Source organism: Silene latifolia, chromosome 6, assembly GCF_048544455.1.
Source record: "Silene latifolia isolate original U9 population chromosome 6, ASM4854445v1, whole genome shotgun sequence".
In the NCBI taxonomy this organism is placed as follows: Eukaryota; Viridiplantae; Streptophyta; class Magnoliopsida; order Caryophyllales; family Caryophyllaceae; genus Silene; species Silene latifolia.
In genome coordinates, this window is record NC_133531.1 from 106,150,183 (window position 1) to 106,157,987 (window position 7,805).

At 40.5% G+C, this 7,805-nt stretch overlaps 1 non-coding gene across 1 annotated transcript; it reads left to right on the plus strand.

The window, feature by feature from the left end:
* The first annotated feature begins 7,355 nt into the window (after positions 1-7,355).
* Positions 7,356-7,462, plus strand: LOC141589193 (small nucleolar RNA R71). Its single transcript, XR_012520143.1, has one exon. It is a non-coding gene; the product is annotated as a small nucleolar RNA R71 (small nucleolar RNA).
* Positions 7,463-7,805: the final 343 nt, after the last annotated feature.

Genomic DNA, 7,805 nt, shown 5'->3' on the forward strand with positions numbered 1-7,805 from the left:
GAATCGCCGGTCTCTAGAGAGACTCCGGTCTCCTTTTCGCCGGTCTTAGAAAAATATGCGCATCCTTCCTTGAAGCTTGTAGAAGACGAAATGGCTGTTAGAGAATCCGGGCGTCCAGGGCACGGGACGGGCGGATTCTGGTGATTCTGGACGGGCGTCCAGATGGGGAAGACGGGCGGATTGGACGTGTTTTGGACGGGCGTCCACAGGGGGAAGACGCTCGGATTGCCCCTCTTGGACGGGCGTCTTGTGGACAATCCGCTCGAATTGTCTTACAACTTCTTTCTTTCTTCTTTTCTTCCTTTTTCTTCATAAAATCCTTGAGGATTTCCTCGGGGATGCAAGGATCTTTTCTCATCATTGCCCATCTACTATAGTATGTACAAAGGCCTTCTAATCTTGTCTTCTCTTTGATGCTTGGTCATTGAATTCAATCAATTTAGCTTCATTTTGCCATGAAAATGCAAGGTTTGCACTACTTTCCTACCATGGACACAAAACCTCAAAGAATATGCAAAACAAAGGACTAAAGACAATAAATGACCCAAATATGCACTAAAAAGCATGAGAACAAGGCTAATTCGGGGACTAAATATGCTCTAATTATGGTCACATCAAATATCCCCAAACCGAACCCTTGCTCGTCCCGAGTAAAGAGGTGACAAAGACTAGGACCGTTATTTAAACTAACCTAATAGCATAGCCTATATGAGACAATTAGCGGGTCTCACTCCGCCCCTTCAACTCACAACAAGATAACCATGAGGTAGGATGCCTTCTTGCAAGGCAAGGTGGGTCTTGCCAAAATGGCGACCCATCCAAACATTAAGCACACAAAATCAAGTAATGGATGCATCTACAAAAGAATAGCCACTTTCCTCATCTAAGTGGCGGAAATTATCTACAAGGGAAGCAATTCAAGGGTACACACTCCTTCATAGATGCAATTTCTTCAAACTACTAAGCCTAGAAGGATACCAATAAATCACCTCCAAATCGTGTCAAGCTAGGGTACCTTTGTCCTCAATCGTTAAATGCTTTTGTCAAGAGTAGACTCCCTATGGTGTTAGAAACACTGAAGGATCGCGAAATTCCCCTTCTTGCCTAGACAATAAGAAGGGTCGTCCCCTCTCTACCATGCACAAAAATGGATACGATGGATAAAGGGATCAATAGATATTTGAGTTTTATTTTGGGAGTTTGCTTTGTTGTTGTTTTCCCCCCCAATTTCTTGTGGTATATAACATTTGAGAACACTTTCTTTTTCCATTTCTTTTGATTTCTGGCATTTCAATACTTGATAACTTTTCAACTTTTTGCATTTCTTTTTGAACATTTTCAAAGTCACCCCATATGTAGTGAAGGTGCCTTATATTTGAAGCTTTAGGAGTCTATTTTTGCTCCTCTTTTCTTTTGATGCAATTTGAAAACTTTCTTTCACTTTTCATTTCATTGAACTCAAATCAATTTTTTTTGTGCCCATTCCCTTTGATGACAAAAATGTGGTAGAACATGGATGATGGATGCATGCATGGTTTCAAGGGTCACCTTGGAATAAACGGTAGCCGAGAAGTTATCACACCACAAGGTACTCTTGACTAGGCCTTAAACCATGGGTCAAAGAATACTAGCATGACACATCCTATGGTGTTTTACAAGTATTCTAACAAACAAAGTCTTAAGAAGAAAAAGCATCTACTAGGGCCTATATACACTTGTCAAGCTTCCCAAGTAGACGGTTTCACAAAATTTTCTAACATGCAAACTACATGCCATGATGCAACTAGCATATAAACATCCTAATGCATATGATTCTACCAACTAATATGCCATATAATCTAAATGCAAGTCCTAAGTTCACATTGTTATACCGCATCAATCAAAATAAAGCCACATAGTCATTAACATAAAGAGGAAAAAGAAGATTGGAAAGATCATACCATGCGGTCTTCAATATCCTCATGTCTCGGATGTGGCGTAGTCGATTAATGTGAACAAGGATAGAACAAATACAATATATACAATAATATATACAAGTTTACACTACAAAGGAAATGAACATGTTTTTGGATTTTCAATTTTTTCAATTTTTTTGATTTTTCGAAACTTTTTGATTTTTTTTTTGGGTTTTTTGAATAAAAGTTAAGTTAGAATTCTCCATCCCCACACTAATATGGGCATTGTCCTCAATGGCCAAGATGATGGGAAATTATGCAAACATGATGCATGAATTCTACACTAAATGCAAGCTACACTAATCTATACTACATGATGCATGGTTTTTTGTTTATGACAGAGAGCGTAATTTAGATTACCTCCCGTTGCGTATGCATGTACTTCCCCAAACCGAGATAGACATTATTTCTAATGTCCTAAAGTTGGGGGTAGTTCATGCACACAAGATGCAATGCATGAAACTAAATTGTCATTTTGGATTTTCAAAATGGGAACAATAAAATAAGAACACCTCAATGGGGCCGAGGTGTTAATCCTCTATGTTGCTAGGACTCTCCAACTACGATCAAGATAAAAATAAATAAAACAAAGAAAGAAGTAGACAAACCTCAAGAGGGTAGGAGCCTCCAAAGTTTGCTAGTCTTCCACCATATCATCATTGTCTTCATCTTCTTCAATAGAAGTGGGCTCATCTCCACTCCCCTCTTCACTTCCTTGCTCACTTCCTTCATCACTTTCTTCATCATCTTCATTAGCCTCTTCTTCTTCATTTACCTCTTCAACAATGCCCTCATCATCAACAACCTCATCACCGACAACCTCATCGTCACCCGGTCTTTCAGCCCTAGATGCACTTGGAAAGAAAACTTCCCTATCCGCCCAACTAGGCAAAGGACATGAAGGATCAAGTAGTCCTTGCCTAGCTAAATGAAGGAGGGGTAGATATTGGGCCAAGTATGCATCTTCCTGATCCTTATAAGCTTGTTTGTGCATCTCTTGCATAAGTAGAGTTATGTAGTCATTGCCCACTTCAACACCTTCGGGTTTGAACTCTTTATATTTGAATGGATAGGGTGGTGTGACAATGGAGGAGGAGGGCATTTCAATTTCACCCCATTGTTGACGGATGATGTATTCGGCTTCTTTTGAGAGTGGAAGAAGGTAGTTTGTTTGATGGACACTCAAACGGTATATCTTGGAAGGCAAAGTAAAAGATCTAGCATCATTGGTGAGCCACCCATATTTGGTGTCAAGAGGATTATGCTTGACCCACTTGTACTTGTTAATCATGGCATCCATGTCAATAAGATAACCCCCTTTTTTCGCCACATACTTGCTATCCTTGTTGAAATTCGGATCAAAGCACTTGGCCAAAAGAGTAACTAGATCTCCATTTACGATAAAAGCGGTGCCTTCCTTACCACAATCAACATTTAGCCATCTTTCCACCAAAAGCCTTAGAGCATTGTAAGGCTTGGTGAATTCCCTTCCAATATTTAAGGCCGACTCAAGTAGAACACAATCGAGCTTGGTAAAGTGGTTAGTGTCTTTTCTTGCATGATAGTATTCCCGATGACCTTTTGCCACACTCTAATGCCCGGATGGTGGACTAATAGAGCGCGACAAGCATGAAAGTTCTCAAATTTCTTCCCGGAAATCGCCTCCCAAAGAGGAGCGGGGTCATATTTTTCGGGCTTCTTATAATAACGAGGGGTATCACTAAGACCTAACGCTTTACTCAAAACATCAAAGGTGATGCGCCTATTCACATTAGCAAGGCGAAACTCGATGTATTCTCTAGTCTCTACCTTAGTCACTTTCAATGAACTTAAGAATTCCAATGTAAGGGAGGGGTATGTCAATTCTCTTGTAGTAAACAATTTTCCCAACCCCATGGCTTCAAAGAAGGCTTTCGTTTGTTCAAGGACACCCAATTTGTTCAAGGCATCTTCACATATGAATTTGGTGGGTAGAATGGATTTCTTAGCATACTTGGCAAATGTATCCCTATGGGAGTTAGAAATGAAAATTACCTCCGGATAGTTTGATAATTGAGCAATTTCCGGAGTTGTTGATGTTGTTGCTTCCAAGGGAGGATTTTGTTGTTGTTGAACTTCCAAGTTTGCACTAGAAACCACCATAGCCATTGAAGCTTTCTTTGCTTGAAGGCATTGTTGCCTTTTTGAGAGTGCCTTTGCCTTGAGTGCCTTTGTTGATCCTTTTGTTCTTGCCATTGATGATTATACCAAGAAAAGATTGAAAATATTCAATTTTCAATTATACCCAAATCGATTTTAAGATGAAAGGATTTGCCTTTGTATTTCAAAAATCGACTCAAAGGTTGAAGATTTTGGTGCTTGGATTGATTATTGTTGGAAAAGGAGTGACTAATTGTTGTTGAAAGGAAGTTTGGATTTGATTTGGTTGAGGAAATCTTGTTTTTGTGATAGAGAGGATGAGGGTTTTGGGTTTTGGGTTTTGGGGTTTATGGGTAGTGTTTTGAATGTATGAATGAATGAATGAATGTGGGAGGGGTATTTAAAAACACCCGAAATTTTCGAACTGTAGGGGGAAGACGAGCGGATTCCCTTCGGGACGCTCGGATTCTGTTCAATCGGAGTTCAGGAATTCTCGCCTAAAGACGAGCGTCTTTCAGCTAGGACGCTCGGATTCTTCAGTTGCAGGACGAGCGGATTCCAATAAAGACGGGCGGATTCTGTTACAGCGAGTTTTCTTATTTTGCACTGGCAAAAAGACGGGCGTCTTTCTGCAAAGACGAGCGGATTCTTTCAGACGAGCGTCTTCTCTGCTGGGACGCTCGGATTCTCTAACAATCCCAAATTTTCAATTTTTCAGCTCATTTGGACTGACGGTTTCAGCCATAGACGCTCGGATTCCCATAAGACGAGCGGATTCCCCTTAAGGACGCTCGGATTCCTCCTAATCTACCCGGATTCAGTTCCATCCGTGTACTTGCATATCCCGTGTCATTTTCATTCTTCAAATCCCGTGTTCTTCATTGTAGGGGCACTACTAAGGCATGAATAGCCTAGACAATTGCTATCTCCACACTAAGCTAAAGCACTACACATCAATTAAATCATTAGTCCCTCCCTCACTTCTCTCAAAAATGATAATTATCTTGATCAAAGCATAAAAATCCAAAAATGACAAAAATGCAATGTAAGAATTAAAATGCAAGTTAGGGAGTTAGAAATATTTACAAATGGTGGTTTGGAGAGGACTCCACCAAACTCTCATCTTTAGTGAGATGTCATGGGGGCATGTCCAAGGTGTTGTTGATGTTACTCAACACCTTGAAGAAGTAGTCAAAAGCTTGTTCATTATCATGATAAAGATCTTCAATAGATCTTTGCACTTGTTGTCCTTCATGTTGGTCTTTATCGATAGCATTACCAATGTAGGGATTGAAAATCCCTTCAAACTCATCGTCCCAAAGATCACAAACTTCATCTACTTGGTCACTAAAGATCTCTTGAGTTGATAGAGACAACTCTCCCACTTTCTTGTCTTGGCCAATGAGGCCATCTTCTTCATTGCTTGACTTTGGTGAGCTTCTCAAGCTCTCTTTGTTACAATTCACTTGCTCTTTGAATGGAGCATCATCAACTTTCTTCTTCCATTGGAATTCCGACTTTTTCCTATCATCCTTCCGGCTATAATGATCAACCATAAAACATGGTTCATGCAAACGGGGAGCTCTCATGGTCTTGTCAAGATTGAAAGTTGTGCTCTCATCTCCCACTTCTAGAGTAAGCTCTCCATGCTTCACATCAATCACCACACCCGCGGTGTGCAAGAAAGGTCTACCTAGAATGATTGGAATGTTGGAGTCTTCTTCCATGTCAACAATGACAAAGTCCACCGGGATGAAAAATTTCCCAACTCTTACGGGAACATCTTCCAATATCCCTAATGGTGTCTTCGTCGATATATCGGCCATTTGGAGTGTGATTTTGGTGCATTTAAGCTCTCCCATCCCTAACCTTTTACTCACCGAGTACGACATAACACTCACACTAACCCCTAGAACACATAAGGCTTTGTTGATCGTGGTGTCGCCAATGGTGCACGGTATTGAGAAGCTTCCCGGATCTTTAGGTTTTGGAGGTGAACTCCCTTGAAGTATTGCACTACTCACCTTAGTGAAGGCGATAGTCTCAAGCTTCCGGATCGACTTCTTCTTCGTGAGGATGTCTTTCATGTATTTTGCATAGGCCGGCACGTGATTGATTAATTCCGTAAAAGGAATCGAGACTTCCAAATTCTTCACAATCTCCATAAATTTTCCAAGTTGGTCATCAAATTTGGGCTTGGCTTGACGACTCGGAAAAGGAAGTCTAATCACAATGGGTTCCTTCTCCTTGGCCTTGTCTTCATTTTTCTTTGAAACTTCTTCTTTTGATGGTTCTCCATCCTTGGAGTTTTGCACAATTTCTTCTTTGTCACTAGCTTCCACAACTTCATCCTAAACTTGCTTCTTCGGTGCTTCATACCTTATACCACTCCTCAAGTGAATGGCACTAACCGTTTTATGTCTTGGGGGATTACTTTAAGGTGGTAATTTCCCCTTTTGTCTTTGTGAGCTTGAAGATGCTAGTTGAGTCAATTGGGTTTCCAACATTTTGGTGTGGGCTAGGATGTTGTTGATGGTGATTTCCTTTGCTTAACTATCCTTTTGCATTTGAGTGAAAAACTCTTGTTGATTCTTTTGCATTTGGAGGACCGCTTTTTGAACATCAAAACCTTGGTCATTTTGTTGATTGTATAGAATTTGATTTTGGTAACCTTGGTTTTGGTTGTAAAAGGGTCTTTGATTTTGGTTTCTCATGGGAGGTGGGGTGTATGTTGGTTGAGGGTTTTGAAAATTTTGGCTTTTGTATGAGAGATTTGGGTGGAATTTGGTGTTTTCATTGTAATAATTGGAATAAGGGATACCACTCTTGTATGCTTGAAAAGCATTTACTTGTTCATTTGTTCCCCTACATTCACTTTGGTCATGTCCCAAAGTTCCACAATTCTCACATATCCCACTTGGGATTGATGAAGATGCCGTCATGGCATTAACATGATGCTTTGGTGATTTTGAGGCTTCTTCAAGCCTAGCCATAGCTTTTTCGAACTTCAAATTGATGGTATCAATGTGAGCACTAAGTTGAGCACCTAATTGAGTAATAGAGTCCACTTCATGCTTTCCTCCTCTAGTATCCTTGCGAGGTCTACTATATTGTGAGTTATGGACCGCCATTTCCTCAATCTTGTTCCAAGTTTGATTGTCATCAACTTCGGTGAACATTCCATTTGATCCCATGTTGAGAATGTTTCTTGAGTCTTCATAAAGACCGTTCCAAAATTGTTGTACCAAGAACCACTCGCTAAGTCCATGGTGAGGACATGAGCGACAAATTCCTTTGAATCGCTCCCAAGCTTCATACAAAGATTCTTCATCTCTTTGCTTAAAGCCCGTAATTTAAGCTCTTAGCATGTTAGTCTTTTCCGGTGGATAGAACTTTTTGTAGAAAGCTAAAGCCAATTTCTTCCAAGAATCAATTCCGAGAGCAGCCTTATCAAGGCCTTTCAATCATTGTTTTGCGGTGCCAATTAGAGAAAAAGGAAATAAGACCCATCGAATTTGGTCTTGAGTTACACCGGTTTGTGAAATCGCATCACAATAGTCGCAAAAAGTCTCCATGTGAGAGTGAGGGTCTTCACTAGGCATCCCCCCCAAATTGGCCTCTTTCGACTAATTGGATAAATGCGGATTTGGCAATAAAATTTCCGGTTAAGTGTTGTGGGTTGGGAGTACCATTAGGTAGGTTCTCCTCGGT